Source organism: Medicago sativa, chromosome 7, assembly GCF_051527215.1.
Source record: "Medicago sativa cultivar Bolivia chromosome 7, Bolivia_mono, whole genome shotgun sequence".
Taxonomy (NCBI): Eukaryota; Viridiplantae; Streptophyta; class Magnoliopsida; order Fabales; family Fabaceae; genus Medicago; species Medicago sativa.
The window spans coordinates 9,902,533-9,920,933 of NC_140755.1; the positions used below are offsets into that span (position 1 = coordinate 9,902,533).

The following is an 18,401-nucleotide window of genomic DNA, read 5'->3' on the forward strand; positions in this document are numbered from 1 at the left end:
AATCTCATCCGCCACTTCCACGCCTCACGACCCTCCTCCCACCCCAACACAAACATATCCTCCACCGTGCTATGTTTATTGACACTTAAATCAAACAAGCGTCTAAACCGCACCGATAAAGCAATACCACCTAACCACAAATCAGTCCAAAAATAAGTATTTCTCCCATTCCCCAGATTTTAGAAATTATATTTGTACAACCATTTTATAATAACTTTAAAACAACTCGTTTTAATACTTTTATTATATTCTTACTTTCTCTGTTTTGGTTTCGTGCCAATACTTAATTTTTTTGTATATCTTTAATTATCCTGTAATTTATCTTAAAATAATTAGTTGTTCAAATAGCATACCTACTAATTTATATCATAGTTTATAGGGAATCCTGATGATAAGCATTGTAAACACAAATGCTATAGTATAGAGGTGGCTATATATATTGACAAAATTGGAGTCATAATAGTAAATACGTATTTTCCTTAAAAAAAATAGTAAATTGGTATTTTTTTTTTCATTTTAAGTTGTCAACTAATATTAGATATTATTGTCTTGTCTTTTTTTTTTGTTGCAATTGGATATTCTTGTCAATTTTTTTTGTTGCAATTGGATATTCTTGTCAAAATAAGCAATAGAGATGATTGCTAAATTTAAAATTACATACATTAACCAAGTTTATATATCCAAACCAAAATATACATGAAAGACAAAAACTTTATTTTATAAACCTCCAATTTTTAGGAGAAGAAATCTCTGGTAGTTTAAAGTTCAGACGTAATGTAAGTAAAATCTCATTAATGATTGTTTCACACAATACTTGAACTTGAATTCATAATGATACATAAATTGCCGAATTATATATACTTGAACTTGAATTCATAATGATACATAAATTGCCGAATTATATATTTCGTAAAGAATAAAAAATTACTACATTATCCCTCCAAAAAAAATTACTGTATTATAAAATAGAAATTTAATAAAGTTACAACTTGCAAGAAAAAAAACGTATTTAAACCGGGTTTAACTTATTATAGATTAGCATTAAGACGGACATTTACGTGTTTGTCTTTCCGCTTTTATTTGCAAGGAACGATAAAATGGTCAAAAGTGGAAAAAAAAAGTTAGAATAAAGAATGTTACACTAAAACAAAATATTTTTTATATAAGATCAAAATAAGATTTTTCATAGGGTTCAATATTGTTTCTATTATTGTGGATTTCTTTTATAATGTTGTGGATTATTCATGTTTTAATGAGATTTACTTAATTTTTTAACTGTTTATTTAAATAAAAAAGATAAAATATTTTAATTAGATGTTTCTCCTTTATATTGTAGATAAAATTATTTATAAATAGTAGATGGAGGATGGAGCAATTGGTATATATATGCACTTTCATAGACAAACACTTTCACAAAGATGAAGAGAATGACAATCAATCAATTCCCGACAGTAGTAATAGTACTACTAATTATAATAGGATCTACAGGATGGTGCTTGGCGGGTCGAGATAGGGAGGAATGTGGATTATGCTGCAGTGCATGGGATTTTTGTAGATCAATTGAAAGCCATTGCGGCCCTCCCCCTCCTCCTCCTCCTCCTCCTTCTCCCCCTCCCCCTCCTTCTCCACCTCCTCCTTCTCCTTCTCCTCCTCCCCCTTCTCCACCTCCTCCTTCTCCTCCACCTCCTTCTCCACCTCCCCCTCCTCCTCCACCTCCTTCTCCCCCTCCTCCTTCTCCTTCTCCCCCTCCCCCTTCTCCTCCCCCTCCTCCTCCTGTGGAGGAGTACCTCATCTCGGTAAAGGATTTCAATGAGATGCTTAAGCATCACGATGATGATCTGTGTGAGGGGAAAGGATTTTACACCTATGAAGCTTTTGTGAAAGCTGCCAAAACCTTCCCCAAGTTCGGTAATGTAGGTACTACAAATTCAAAGAAATCGGACATTGCTGCTTTCTTTAGTCAAAGTTCTCACGAAACAAGTGGTGGATCAACTGAAGGACCTTACTATTGGGGATATTGCTTTGTGAAGGAACCGTATCCGACCAGGGACTACTGCGAACCAAGCTCTGAATTCCCATGTGCTCCCGGGAAGCAATACTACGGTAGGGGTCCATTCCAGATAACTGGAAACATAGATTACGGAAGATGTGGACGTGCAATAGGTGTTGACTTGCTAAAAAATCCAGACCTTGTTGCCACTGACCCAATTATATCCTTCAAGAGTGCTTTATGGTTTTGGATGACGCCTCCGATTCAGACATCCGACGTATATATGCCGGCCTGCCATGAAGTTATGGCTGGAATATGGACTCCTTCTCATGCTGATCAACTTCAGAGAAGGTATGGAGGATACGGGATGACAACTTATGTGGTGACTTCCTCCCAAAAATTCAAAAACTGGAAATGTGGAGGTGGGTTCATGACTCCAAGCGAGATGGATCGGATTGGATTTTACAAGAGATACTGTGACATACTACTTGTTGCATATGGAAACTATGTTGAATGCTATGGCTATCGTTCTAATTCGCTTACTTTCTCTGCCTAGCTTGTTGTGTTGTGGTTGGAAGATGTTTAATAAATTAATATGAATCCCAATGTTAATTGGGTTAGATATATTTTCACTTTTCATGTCCTACGTGTGTGTGTGTCACCATTGTCTTAATTATTGCAAATGAACCTGTTATTGTCAATGATCCAATTTTAGTATGGAAAATGTTGTGTATATCCTATGTGATTTTTTTTTTTTGACAAAGTATATCCTATGTGATGTAATTAAATACCTTGAAACAAAGAAAAAAAAATGTGATTATTTAGTTACGTGATAAAAAAATAAAAAATAAAAAAAATGGAGGATCTCCGCGAGTTTAGCTCAATTAGTTGGGATATTGCATATATAATATATGTAGAAGTTGGGGTTCAAATCCCGGACATCTCACTTATTTACTTTAACGGTGAATTTCTAGCCACAAGACTACTTGATAAAAAAATAGAATAAAAGAGATGGAAGGAAAATAGATGTCGAATGAATGAATGAAATTTAGAGATGTCAATTTATCATTGTAGTAATAAAATGTAAATGCATTTTCAAAAGAGAAGCTGCCAATGGAAGGTGAGCTGTGAAGCCCCGATACTTCAAAATGGATGACGTACCGTATCCCCTGCGTATCCTGCACTGATACCTGCCTGATACTTCCCGATACATATCAGGAGAGTATCCGAAGATTAAATTTAATTTTTTTTAAAAATGATTATCCGATATTTCCCGATACGTACCAGGAGAGTATCCGATAATTATCCTGCACCAATACCTGCTCTGATACTTCCCAATTAATGTTAACTAAAATAACTTAACTCTTGAATATTGACTTGTTCTTTTTTGGATATAGTGCTTCTTTTTTGGATCGATATAGTATAGCACTAACAATGTTCCTTTTGAATATAGTACAGCACTGATGGTGCTCTTTTTGGGATATATTGTGTATGTAATTGACTAATCATCACTCTCTTAATCGTCAATATTATTTATATTTATATTTATGTTGATGTGCTACGAGCCTATGACCGGTTTCTTTTGTTTGTTAATATATTTGCATATTAAAAAAAGGGTTATAATTATATTGTATATTTAATTATATAATTTTTTACATTAACGTATCACAGCCGTATCGTATCTTGATTTTTGAAATTTTTCCGTATCAGTGCAGTATTGTATCCGTATCAGTATTGTATCCGTATCGTATCTCGTATCCGGACTTCCCAGAAGGTGAGTAACTATATTAGATACTTTAATCCTTTAAAGTTACAAATCATAAACACTTTAGTTCTTTCTATCAAGAATCAAAATTCTTAATATCATAAGTTTAAGCGACCAAATATAATTGTCCATCCTTCATAACTTAAATGACCAAAATGAAAAGAAAAAAAATTAAGTGGAGGTGTTAATATTATATTTGTGTTTTAAACAAGGGTAAAAAAGAAGGAATGCAAATTTAATAATAAATTTTAGGGTTAAATATGTTTTTAGTCCATACATTTTGCGCTCCTTTGATAAATAGTCCCTACATTTAAGTAAATATTTTTAAAGTCCTTACATTTTATCTCCGTTAGCAAATTTAGTCCCTACCATAAATTTACTGTGGCCAGTCACCAAATGGACTGCTGATCTGGCTATTTTTTTTTATTTTTTATACCTTTAAATATGATTTTGGTCCTTATAAAATTGTGACCATCTAAATTTAGTCATTACTTAATTTTAATAGTTTTTTTAGTCCCTATAAAAAATTTCTGCATTCAATATTAGTCTTATAGCATGGTAATGTTACTGCTTCATACATTCCTAATTGTTTTCATTTTGAAATATAGCCTAGTGCAAGCACAAGTAACAATCAATCAAACAATCAAACCACGATCAAACAATCAAAAAATCATTTTAATCCATTCCATCATATATTATTCAAACGATAATTACTCCATTCTGCTCATTTCTATGTTGCTCCATTCGATTCATTTTAAAATATTCAATAAAGCCCATCCGAGATCAAACCACGATCGAACTGATATTAATAAAATAATTTATATATACACATAATTGGTAGTATTATTGTGAATACTTTATGAAAAAAATATCAATGCTAGTAAATTAATCTACACAAAAAAACAAAATGTCTCATGTAGGCATGTTGCGGTTTTGGCTTGTGCGTGATTTTAAGTTTAGGGGTAATAGTAATTTTGATCATGAATATGTAACGATAAATACAATAATTTTTAATGTATCAAAAATTCAAAATAGATTTTGATTGTGCATTTTGTAAGTCAAAATAGTCCTTGACATTAAAATACTTCGTTAATATTGTTTTATTAGTCCGTCAATATACTTACTTATTATCATATCAGTTATTATATGTATTTACGTATTGCATTTCAATCCCCATATGAAAAGAGTTATTGTGAGTATTGACGGAGTATTTTAGCGTCATGAACTATTTTGACTAACAAAACCCACAATCAAAGACTATTTCGAACTTTTGATACATTGAAGGACTATTGTGACTACTCCTTACATATCCAGAGACCAAAATAACTAGTCCCTTAAGGTAATTTATGGTATATACGAGCAACATACTCGTGTTAAGTATGGGGGCTTGTGTTTTGCATAATTGAGCATTGAAGTGTGTGTTAATGCGTCAAAACACATTTACGATAAAAATGATTTTGACATATATTAAAATAAAAGCTATTATGACATTCAATAATTTAGAGATTAATTTATGTTTGTTTAACATAATAAAAATCTTTTTTTTAAAATATTTTTTTGAAGAAGCATTGTTTAAAATATTTTGTTTGGATATGACTATATAAAATAGATTATTTTGTTACAAAAATATCTCAATTTTTTTACACTTATTTTGTGACCCTTTTTAAATTAATCTTTAAACTTTAAACAAGGTTTATGTACTCAAGAAAATTCTTGGTAATGATTATGTTTTCTTTTTAGAATGATTAAACTTAATTGATTATGGAATCTAAACAATATTATTTTCAGCGACCAGAATATTCTGGAGAGTGATTATATAGTTATTTATGGAATAATGTCAATGATTAATTAAGGACCAGAATAATTTGTATAAATATTAAGTTGTTGAATTAAAATAGGATCAGAATGTTCTGGAGGATAAAAAGAATGTTTGTGATAGTGTGTGAGTGGTGTATAAAACAAATAGTAAAAGAGTAAGGGTAAGAAGATCACACATGAGATTTATTCTGGTTCATTCAAAGCTGGCTACTTTCAATCCCCACAATTCGTGTGAGATTGTCCATTATAGTACCCTGCTATCAGAAATTTTTGAATAACATTACATGTTCTTGATCACACCAGATCAGTCTGTTACACTCTGTATAATCTACCTCAACAGATTTATACAATTCTTTGCTTTCGCACAAGAAAGGTTGGAACAATTCTTTCTCAAACTAGTAAAACAAATAGACTTGGGAACTAGATTACACCTTGTATGATGATGAGTTTTGTTGGAACACGATTTCTCAATACATGTTTGAGATTTTGACAAAACAAACTCAAATGATTATGATCCAAATATAGTGAGAGAGTTAGAACTTGTGAGAGAATGATGATTTCAGTTGAGAAATGGTTATTTTGTATTTCAAACTGTTGCCTTAAACCTTCAATGCCTTCTTCTATTTATAGAACCTGATGAGCCTTGGAGGACAAGTTGAAAATGAGTTTTTTTTTTTGAAGGAAAGTTGAAAATGAGTTGTTGATACTCATTTTGAAATGAAAAATGCGCTCCAAATGATGCTTGGAGAGAAAGCATGTAAATATTTTGTTCCTTGAGAACGTTGCTCGGAGCGTTCTCACCTTTACAGAACATTCTCAAGCACGTTCTCTTTGTTCCAGCCAGATTGTACATAATGTTGACATGTTTTGCAAGTTGATGTGAGTTGTAATCTTGCTGTATAAGCTTGCTTTTCAATTGATAATTGGTACTTATCAAATATTTTCTGAAAAGTTCATAAAATAAACTCTTAATCATTTTAGTTGAGAAAACAATCTCACAAACTTCTAGTCGTGAGTTGACAACAAACATACATGTGATCATATAGCTGATGCATCAATAAAGTCATAAAATATCTAAGTGATCCACATGATCGTTGTATTGATATACAATATCACCTTCTATAAGTTTTATCAAATTGTCAACTTTCTTTGGGAACTAGTAACATACAAAAGTTACTAGATTGAAGAATCTTCCAGCACTTCAACATATATCCATTATTTATTTTTTTTCAACTAGTTTCCGCATCACAATAGATCTGGGATAACCCAACCGTTATTGCCAACTGTAAATTTAATATGATATGTAAACTTCTGGTTTACAATAATATGTGCTTGCATTGCACTAATATAAGTCTAGTACAAATCAGAGACAAAAATAATTTTTCCACTACACCTTGTTTCTTTAGAGTATATCTCATAATATATAGATATTTAGCAACTCCCTTTTTTTTGTTGCTTTCAATATGATATCGATTTAGATGAATATCTTAAAATTCAATAAAAAAAAATTATGGGACTTAATAGGAAGATAATGCAATCTCAATGTGTCATTTCATTTCTCTATGTAACAATACATTAGCTCTTCAGGAGTCTTCAATAATTTTATATAACTTTAGGATTTATATCACTAATGAACAAAAGAAATCATTTGGACCATCATAATATTCCTGGGGTCCTAGAGGACCTCCAGAAGGACTCCAAAACATCCTTAAGGGGCGTAAAGCCTCCAGAAGGGTATGGGCGCCCTCCAGAAGGACCCCCCAGGGCCTGGCGCGCTCCGCTAATGGCGTTGGCCCATTGGCCTTCTAGAAACCGCCTAAAAACCCCCATAAATACGTAAATACCCCTGTTGCTTGGAAACCAAGTAACCAAAGCCCAAGCCCACGGCAGGCTATAAATACCACTCTTGGGAGCATTCCCAAGGCATCGAGTAATCAGTCAAACCCTAGAATCCTAGTATTCCTTACCGTACTTTTTGCGAGTACAGTTGGCGCCGTCTGTGGGAAGAGGTAAAACTAGCTTTGACCACGTTTCCGAATCTCAAATCGTGATTCGGGAAACCTAATACTAGACCTCTGAATCGTAAAACCCCTTCACAATTTGGAAACCCCTGCCCTTTTTCAAACAAACCTAGATCGCACCTCACGTACGATTTAGAGAAAAGCCTTTCATCATGGCGACAGCCGAAGAGTTAGAGTCCATGCGAACTCAACTAGCTCAGTTACAAGATCGCAACGACGCCTTGCAGGCTTCGATGGAGAACATGCAACAGAAACAACTGGAGGAGAAAGAGGAGTCGCATCATGGCGAGATGGATGACCCGGAACCACAACCTCTGTCCGCCGAGATCTGGGGAGCCCCAGTTCCAGAAAACTTCAAACCGCCCCATCTCTCCGTCTTCGATGGGAAGAGCGACCCTATGGAGCACGTCACGGCTTTCAACACTCGCATGTCCGTAGTCGGAGCCCCAGACTCCCTCAAGTGCAAGCTACTGGCGGGGACCTTTTCTGAAGCCGCCTTGAGATGGTACATGAACCTCCCCCGTTTCTCTATCACTAGCTACCCGGACATGACAAGAAAGCTCATCCAACAGTTCTCTGCCAGTCGCCATCGCAAAGTACCCGCAACCAGCCTCTTCAACGTTCGCCAGGGACACAATGAGTCCCTACGAGATTATCTGGCAAGATTCAACGACGCGACCATAAAAGTCATCAATCCCAACCAGGAAGTATTTGTGGGCGCCTTCCAGAACGGTCTGAAGGCAGGACAGTTCAACGAATCCCTCGCTCAAAAGCCCACCGATTCCATGGAAGAGATAATCGCCAGGGCAGATTGTTACATAAAGGGATAAGAAAGCAACGCTGAGAAGAGGGCAAGGGACGCCAAGGAACGAACGTCTAATACGGAGCGGCGACCTTATCAACCACCGTCGAGTAGAGATCGAGCTCCTTACCGACGAACTAATTACAGGCCTTACTCACGTCCGGAGGAATTCACCCCCCTCAACACAAAGCTAGAACGCATCCTGAAGGAAGTCTATGAAGCCAAGTTAATCCCAGATCCACCTTTACCACGATACGAGATCATGGGAAAGGACAAGAACAAATGGTGCAAGTATCATCGAATACGGGGGCATGACACTGACTCGTGCATACACCTACGACAGGAAATAGAAAAACTGATACAGAACGGGAAGTTAAGAGGATACGCCCAGGACAGGAAGGGCGAGAACGAACAAAAGACGGAAAAGAAGAAGGACGAAGGGAGCGAAGGAAAGAGACACAAGCTCAACACCATTTCGGGCGGATTCTCCGGGGGCGGAGAGTCCAGTTCATCACGAAAGAAGTACGTCAGGCAGGTAATGTTGTGCCAAGAATACGAGACCCCAGACTCTAGGCGTGAACTTGATATCTCTTTCACCGCCAAGGATTTTCGAGATGTCGTACCACACGACGACGACCCCATGGTTATTACTCTGCAAATTTTTAAGTGGGATGTGAAGAGGGTGCTGATCGACCCAGGAAGTTCGGCGGATATCTTATACTACGACACATTCGATCGAATGGGATTGGACCCGGAACTGCTACAACCTTTCAAGGGAACCCTGGCAGGATTTACAGGCGAACAGTTACACGTAAGAGGTTACATCACGCTCAAAACAACGTTCGGGAGCGGCTCTCATGCAAAAACCATTCGAGTAAGGTACCTCGTCGTAAACTCGCCTAGCTCTTACAACATTATCATTGGTCGCCCCGCCTTCAACCTTTTGGGAGGCTTCCTGTCCACAAAGTTTTTGGTCATGAAGTATCCCTTGGATAATGGAAAGATTGGGACCATCCGAGGTGACCAGAAAACCGCCAGAGAATGCTATCACAATAGCCTGAGACTACAGAAAACAAGGAAGAAGTCCAGTAACGAAGAAACTCACGAGGTCAACATGATAGACCTCGATCCTAGGGAAGACTTCCAGCAAGAACGCCTCGAGCCCATCGAAGACCTAAAAGAAGTGTCCATTGGTCCAGAAGCACATCAGACAACTAAGATCGGCACGTCTCTAAGCCGAGAAGAAGAGATCGCCCTCGTCAATTTACTACGGAGAAATCTGGATCTTTTTGCCTGGCACCCATCCGAAATGCCAGGAATGGACCCTGATATTGCCTGCCACCATTTATCAATCAAGCCTGGAGTAAAACCGGTAGTACAGCGGAAGAGGAAGATGGGCGAGGAAAGAAGGAGAGCCGTGGACGACGAAGTTAAAAAATTAGTCGACGCCCGCTTCATCAGCGAAATAAAGTACCCAACATGGCTGGCCAATACCGTCCTCGTAAAGAAGGCAAACGGGAAATGGAGGATGTGCGTGGATTACACAGATCTAAACCTGGCATGCCCAAAGGATCCTTACCCGCTCCCAAACATCGACCATTTAATCGACAGCGCCTCAGGATACAACACCCTGAGCTTCATGGACGCCTACTCTGGTTACAACCAAATACGAATGGACCCTCTAGACGCCCCCAAAACAGCCTTCATGACCAATACCAAGAATTACCACTACGAAGTTATGTCTTTTGGCCTAAAAAATGTTGGAGCCACTTTCCAAAGATCTATGGACACCGCATTCCAGCACCAGATAGGACGAAACCTGGAGGTGTACATTGACGATTTGGTAGCGAAAACAAAGGGCGAACGTAGCCACACCGAAGATTTGGAAGAAATCTTAGGGTAAGTAAGAAAGTACAGAATTCGGTTAAACCCAACAAAGTGTTCTTTCGGAGTGCAAGCTGGGAAATTCCTAGGTTTTCTCTTAACTAGGCGAGGTATCGAAGCAAATCCAGATAAGTGCCAGGCGATCATCAACATGAGGAGCCCGTCCAGCATAAAAGAAGTCCAACAGTTGACAGGAAGGCTGGCCGCCCTGTCTCGTTTCTTATCCTGCGCCGGTGACAAAGCTTTCTCCTTTTTCGCTTCCATTAGAAAGAAAGAAAAATTTGAATGGACACCAGAATGTGAAGAGGCCTTTCAACAGGTAAAAAAGTTTTTATCTAGCCCGCCAGTCCTTCGGCGACCAAACCCAGATTCCATCCTTTTCCTATACTTGGTGATCTCCGCAAACGCTATGAGTACGGTATTGGTCGAGGACTCAGAAGAAGGAGAAAGGCCGATTTACTTCGTCAGTAGAATATTCAAAGGCGCCGAACTGCGCTACCAAAAGTTAGAGCGCTGGCTCTGGCCGTAGTCGCCACAGCAAGAAAACTGCGTCCGTATTTCCAAAGCCATAGAATCGTCGTAAAGACAGATTATCCCATCAGACAAGTGCTTGGGAAACCAGACCTGGCAGGAAGGATGGTCGCCTGGTCCATAGAACTATCAGAGTACGACATCCAATTTGTACCAAGAGGAAGCATCAAGTCCCAGGTTTTAGCAGATTTCGTGGTGGAGCTCACCTCCCCGTCCCAAGAAGAGGTTCCCTTTGTGTGGCTTTTATCCGTTGACGGCTCCTCCAACTTGAAGGGAAGTGGCGCAGGCGTCATTCTTGAAGGTCCCGAAGATATCATCATAGAACAATCCCTCAGATTTGAATTCAAAGCAAGCAACAATCAGGCAGAATATGAGGCACTAATCGCCGGCATGACTTTGGCACAGGAGATGGGGGCTGAAAACCTACGGGCCAAAAGCGATTCTCAGCTCGTGACGAGCCAAATTACGGGTGAGTATCAGACGAAGGACCCTCAGCTCATCAAATATCTGGAAAAAGTACGAGTCCTAGCCAAAAGATTCGTGTTCTTTGAAGCTGTCTACGTACCACGAGAACAGAACTCCATAGCAGATATACTGGCGAAACTTGCCAGCACCAAACGACCGGGCAACAACAGAACCGTCATCCAAGAAGTAATCTCAGCGCCCAATATCAACTTTGAAATAGTTCACCACGTCGCCGAAGAAAACGCAGGCTGGATGGAGCCACTACTTAGGTATCTAATCGGTTCTTTCACGCCCAAGAACAAGGATGAAGAGCTGATAGTCAGAAAGAGAGCTTCGAAGTTCGTTATCATCTCGGGTAAACTCTACAAGCAAGGTCGAACAAGCCCCCTGTTACGTTGTTTAGCGGAGAGTGAGACCCACCTGGTGCTTCTCGAAGTTCATGAAGGCGTGTGCGGCAGCCACATAGGAGGGCGAGCTCTAGCCGCAAATCTCCTCCGCGCTGGATATTACTGGCCCACCATGCTCCAAGACAGCTCGGACTTCGTCAAGAAATGTGACAAATGCCAAAGATTCTCCGACAAAAAGCACACCCCAGCAGTAGAACTCACTTCAGTATACTCCCCTTGGCCTTTCCATAAATGGGCAGTTGACATTGTAGGACCTTTTCCTCTCGCCCCAGGGCAACTGAAGTTCCTCATAGTAGGAGTCGATTACTTTACTAAGTGGATTGAAGCAGAAGCCGTCGCCAAAATAACAGCTGAGAGAGTCAAAAAATTCTACTGGAAGAAAATCATCTGTCGTTTCGGTCTACCCAAGTTCATAGTATCTGATAATGGAACCCGATTCGCAAGCTCGTCCGTGGTAGAATTCTGTAAACACCTGGGAATACAGACAAAGTTCGTCTCAGTAATACACCCGCAAGCTAATGGGCAGGCCGAGTCAGCCAACAAGGTCATCCTCAACGGCATCAAGAAGAAGTTAGAGGCCGCCAAAAGTCTCTGGGCAGAACAGCTCCACGAGGTAAGTACATTTTCAATTTAATTTCTCCGAACTTCCAATAAAATGTGTCATGCGTATAAACATCGCCCTGGTCAACATAAGCACAGGTACTATGGTCCTACCACACTACACCACACTCTTCGATGATGGAGACGCCTTTCACAATGGTCTACGACACAGACGCCATGCTCCCAGTAGAAATTGATACCCCCACTTGGCGGAGGGATGCTTTTTCTGAAGAAGGTATCAAGATTTATATTTATTCATCTAACTTGTTGTTTCGCAGGCAAACAGTTTTTTTTTCTTATAGTTTTACTTCTTACGACTCCATCATATAAATTCATGAGTTATTTCTTTGAAAAGCTAATGAGATAGGTCTCGCGGTCAGCATGGATGTGATCGATGAGGTGAGGGAGCAAGCTCATATAAGAGAATTTGCCGCCAAACAAAGGGCGGCTCGCGGCTACAACTCGAAGGTGGGGCCCAGAGAAATGAAGGAAGGCGACCTTGTATTAAAGCAAGTGGTAGCCCCTACAAGGATAGGAAAATTGTTCCCCAACTGGGAAGGCCCGTATCGAGTTCGAGAGAAATGTTCCCATGGAGCTTACAAATTGGAGGAACTGAGCGGAGAAGCAATCCCCCGCACTTGGAATATAGCTAATCTACGCCATTATTACAGTTGATTTTTTCGCTTTTTTCTTTTTCTTTCTTCGTAGTTTATCATCTTTTTGAATAAGTTTGGCTTAAGACCACCACTATGACTTGTGATTTCTTTGAATAAATTGAATAAACAGAAGGTTAGGGTAGCACTCTTTTCCCCTGCAAGGGCAGGGGTTTTTAACGAGGCCCCCTCTCCTTTTTTTTCAAAAGTTGCTAGCTCCTACTATTGCATGAAATATCATGGGTAAAAAATTTTTAAATGCAGGCTCGAAAGTTCCGTCAACCCTGGAAGGGATCTGACGTAGATAATTAACTTCAACCCTGTAAGGGCTCTGATGCTCGCCCAAAACGCCAACCCTGTAAGGGCTCTGGCGGGGTTCGACTGAAAGTTCCGTCAACCCTGGAAGGGCTCTGACGTAGATAATTAACTTCAACCCTGTAAGGGCTCTGATGCTCGCCCAAAACGCCAACCCTGTAAGGGCTCTGGCGGGGTTCGACTAAAAATCCGTCAACCCTGGAAGGGCTCTGACATAGATAATCACCATCAACCCTAAAAGGGCTCTGATAGTCGTCCAAATAACGACTCGCATAATTTTGATCAACATAACGTTAACCTTAGAAGAGTTCCAATAAAGTTTGACAGCCTCAAACCTCGAAAAACTAAGGCGCATCGTCATCAAGAGGGAAATCACGCAACAAAAAAGAGATAAAATAAAAGCAAACAGCAGGCCCATACAAGTACGATCATATGATCAAAGTACATCATGATTTAAAAACTAAAGTGTTTCCATACAAAATCCAAAAGGCAGAAAACAAAGCGTTAAAATTGTTCAGGAAGGCGCTGGAAAAAGTCGCCATAATTTAAGATACAAAACCATAAAATTATCAGAACTAGCATGAATCATTCATCGTCGACAAGCTCGCCATCAATAATGACCTTAAAAGGATCAAGCTCTTCCAGTTTGGCATCAGGATTGAACAAAAGCACCTGCTCCTTAGCACGACTAAAGCCGTTTTCAAAGTATAGCGCAAGAGCTCGCCGTCCCTCATCCACAGCCGCTTCCGACTTCTTCAAGGCAGACTTAGCCTCGTCCCTCTCCGTCTCTGCCTCCTCTTTTGCTTTTTTCATTTCCTCCAGAGCGTCTTCAGCGGCCTTTTTATCCTTCAACGCCTCCTTCAGGCGGCCATCTTGTCCGGTGGATTTGTGCTTCCACTTCTCAACGTCCTCCGCAGCATCTTTATACTTCTTCTCCACTAGATCCTGTTTCACCTCTAGACAGTGACTCAGCAGCAGGGTCCTCAAGGCAGCAGTGCCAATATCGGCCACCAAGTCGCTGCACTTGGCTTTTACTCCGGCCTCAACATCAACCTTCGCAAACGGCACTTGCTCTTTTGTGTACCTACAAATCGCCAGACCACAATAAGTCATCTCTCGCCCAAGACAGATAAGGAAAATCGACTAAAGGACACTTAAAAATACTTACCGACGAATATCGAACTCCGAATGCCAGAAGGATTCCATAACCTCGTCATTCAGCGACGTCCCACCAGCTTCTTTCCCCGTCGGGGGGCGGCCTCCTGCACCCTTAGCCCCTCGGACTGTCCTTGATTTTTTGGATGATGATGGAGATTCGACGGAAACGAGGGTGTGTTCACCCCCAACGCCCTCCAGGTCATCCACCTCAATGACCCCAGCATCCCCCTTTCCAGAAGGTTCTTTACGCTTTAGCTTCCTTAAAGAGACGCCCGCCGATCCACTGGACACATAGCCGTCAGGATTCTTGCTCCTCTCAAGCTCGGCGAGATACTTCCTCATCTCCGCTCCAGTAAGGGGCAGCATCTCCTCTGAAAAGAAAACCAAATGCATCCAGTTAGTAAAAACATATGATAATCCTTGAACGAAGCCCAACATAAGTAATTAAGAGAACACTCACGTAAATAAGCATTCAGACGAACCACGTCGCCCTCCCTATTTAACAGCTCATGAATGTTGAGTAAAGGGGCCTCTTCCAAGAAGTCCACAAGTGCACTCTCATAGGGCGACATGGCCTCACGAACATAACCTCTCACAGCCAAAGGAGTGCTAGTCCACCTAAGTGGAAACTTGGGTACTCCATTCACCAACACAGAAGATGTAGAACATTCCGGTGCACCCTGTACCCCAACAAATGTATCTCGCCACTCTTTCTTAAAGTTACATGCATAAGTAGGAAAAAGCCTTTTTCCAGAATGGGCCGAAATAGAGATCCACGTACCCTTGTTAACATCTTTGGTCCCATAGAAGTGGAAGAACACGCCAACCGCAGGCTCGAGACCCAGGGACTTGCACAGAACCTCGAAGGCGCGAATAAACGCCCAACTGTTAGGGCGTATTTGAGTAGGCGCCACATTGAGGAGCCTCAAGACGTCCATCTCGAAGGGCGTGAAAGGAATTTTCACGCCAAACTCCTCCAAAAACGCGGTATAGACGAAGTAGGATTCGTCGCCCTCGCCCATCATCTCTTGGTCACACGCGCGCTCGTCAGGATCGCAGGACAATAAAACCACGTCCTCCTCTCGTCCAGTCGCAGAGATGTTAAACTTGCTCATGAAGCTGTCAAGAGCAGAAACATCAACGAACAAAGACTCTTCCAACCGTACTTCCTCGGCAAATGAGGCCATTTCTGTTGACCTAAAAGCGTTTTCGTCTCCAACCAACCCTAAGGGAGCCTGAAACGGATGAATCTCCTGGCACTCGTCCTCCTTATGATTCGTCCCTGAAGTGGCAGACAAAAACACACAGTCACTATCATTACCCGAATTGGCGCTAAATTCACTAGATAAATCGCTAAACAACTCCTCCCCGAATAAACCGTCATAGTAAGTATCCCAATTTATCATCCCATCGGGACCGGTGGCATGTTTCAAGCATTCCTTCCTCAAACGGTTTTTCTCAACTGGATCAATGGGTCGAACCAATCTCCCTTTCTCATCGCACTCCCTAATCAACACCATACCTAATTTCGAACTCTCACGAAGCGTAACAAATAAAGTAAAGTTTGAGAGGGGTTAAGGAATTGAAGAATACCTGTGAAGGAAGAATAGAAAAATCTGCTGAAGCTGCTTAAGCCGGAAGGGAGTTAGAAGAAGGAAGCTTGATCACCGCAAACGAAGCAAAGAAATGAAAACGAGTGAAAAGCCAAAAACGTCCTTTAAAGAGGTAAGATCGCCTCGGGAAGCGTGTCTGAAACGATTGAGTGGAACAACGTCATGAGATCTTGACACGTGGCGATCATCGGGGACGAGGAGAATACGAAACGTTCAGAAGGCGAGCTATCGTTGATCGCCACACGAAAAACGTCGCCAAAACTCCAAGCAAGGCCCTACGCGTAAATCAGTGAACGCCCAAAATGGGCGTTCACCCAAAGCTGACATCAGACGTACTAATCACTTCGCCTTGTCCCAAGACTTGTGCTTGGGGGGCTGTGGACCGTCATGATATTCCTAAAGGGACTTAGGTGACCTCCAGAAAGTCCACTCCTTTGTCATCATCACTTCGCCTTGTCCCAAGACTTGTGCTTGGGGGGCTGTGGACCGTCATAATATTCCTGGGGTCCTAGAGGACCTCCAGAAGGACTCCAAAACATCCTTAAGGGGCGTAAAGCCTCCAGAAGGGTATGGGCGCCCTCCAGAAGGACCCCCCAGGGCCTGGCGCGCTCCGCTAAAGGCGTTGGCCCATTGGCCTTCTAGAAACCGCCTAAAAACCCCCATAAATACGTAAATACCCCTGTTGCTTGGAAACCAAGTAACCAAAGCCCAAGCCCACGGCAGGCTATAAATACCACTCTTGGGAGCATTCCCAAGGCATCAAGTAATCAGTCAAACCCTAGAATCCTAGTATTCCTTACCGTACTTTTTGCGAGTACATCATTATTTGAGCAATACTTGTGAGATTGTTTAATACAATCAACATTTGAAACATGATTTGTAAACTTCTGATTTACAGTAATATATGTTTCATTTATTATAATCCATTTGAGTCAATAGTGAACAACAACAAAATTATATCAAAATGAAATAATATAATCAAGGCTTAATAGCAGTTTTGGCACCCTAAGTACCATAACAAAATAAAATACAATCCAGCCCCCTTAGTATTGCCCCTTTTGTAGTTTTGGCCCCCTAGGCCAATTTGGACCAATTCAATGCTGACGTGGACACCACGTGTGTAATTTTTAATTTAAAAATAAATAAAAGTGTCACGTGTGTAATGCTTTAATTATTTTTTTATTTTTTAATTTAATTTTACTTTTTAAATTAAAAAAACAAAAAGATTTTAAAAAATTATTTTTTAATTAAACAAAAAAACATAATTTTTTTTATTTTTAATTAAAAAAAAGCAAAAAAATTTAAAATAATTAGTTTTTTATTTTTTTATTAAAAAAATTAACATAAATTTTTTTAAATAAAGCAAATTAAAATTATTATTTTTTATAAGCATTACACATGTGGTGTCCACGTCAGCGTTGAATTGATCAAAATTGGCTTAGGGGGTCAAAACTGCAAAAGGGGCAATACTTAGGGGGCTGGATTGCATTTTATTTTGCTCGGGGGCTAAAACTGCTATATAGTCTATAATCAATATTCTAAAACTTTGATTTATCTTCTACACATACTTTCTCGAACAAGTAAAACTTTATATATCATCCATTGTTTTTTCTTTCAAGATAGTATTTTGGCAACATAAGTTATCAATACAAAAGTTTACATCTTCAAAGTGTATATTATAAATAAGATCGTGTTCAAATACATTTATTTCATATGAAAATATACATATCTCACGTGTAATAATTATGAGATAATAATATTTTCAAGATTTGAAGAAATAAAAGGAAATAAATGAATACTAACTCCGAAAAAAATATTATCGAGAATTATTATAAGAGAAAGATTTATGATTGACTTGTGATAGACGTTTGGCAAGTGCACCAATAACTATCGAAGTAGTAAAAATATCGTTCCCACGAGGACTGTTTTTAACTTCAATTATTCAATTTCGTTATAAAAGTAGGATGTATAAAAGTTTATTTTGTTTTGCCACTAGGCAGTAGATTTGGTTTGATTTTAAGAAATCAAATAAAAAAGTAAAGATTTGATTAAGAAAATAGGAGAGAGATGAGATCAGGTCTTCGAATCCTCTATGTTTCCCCTAATTGGTTACTGCACCTATTATTACTAATGATTCTCTAGTTTCACGATAGTTAACAAATTAGCCCTAATCAATCCCTTGAGTTAGGACCCTCTTTTTAAACTACAGCCCCTAATTCCTTAGGTGGTCTAATAATCATCAAAGGTTTAAGCACGTTAACCTAATATCACTAACAAACGATTATCCATTCCTAGACTAACCATGTTTATTAGAACAATTCAATTTAGGTCTAAGTCGAAAGCTATGGTCAGTAGTCATTCGATCTCACAAAATCATGT

The 18,401-nt window shown here is 39.7% G+C and overlaps 1 protein-coding gene and 1 pseudogene across 2 annotated transcripts in view; one reads left to right on the forward strand and one right to left on the reverse strand.

The window, feature by feature from the left end:
* LOC146904100 (aquaporin NIP2-1-like) overlaps positions 1-18,401 on the reverse strand; it is a 93,325-nt gene that overhangs the window by 47,144 nt on the left and 27,780 nt on the right. The window lies entirely within an intron of this gene.
* On the forward strand, positions 1,413-2,691 carry LOC146904103 (endochitinase pseudogene; annotated as a pseudogene). Its single transcript, XR_015020287.1, has one exon. The product of XR_015020287.1 is annotated as an endochitinase pseudogene (transcript).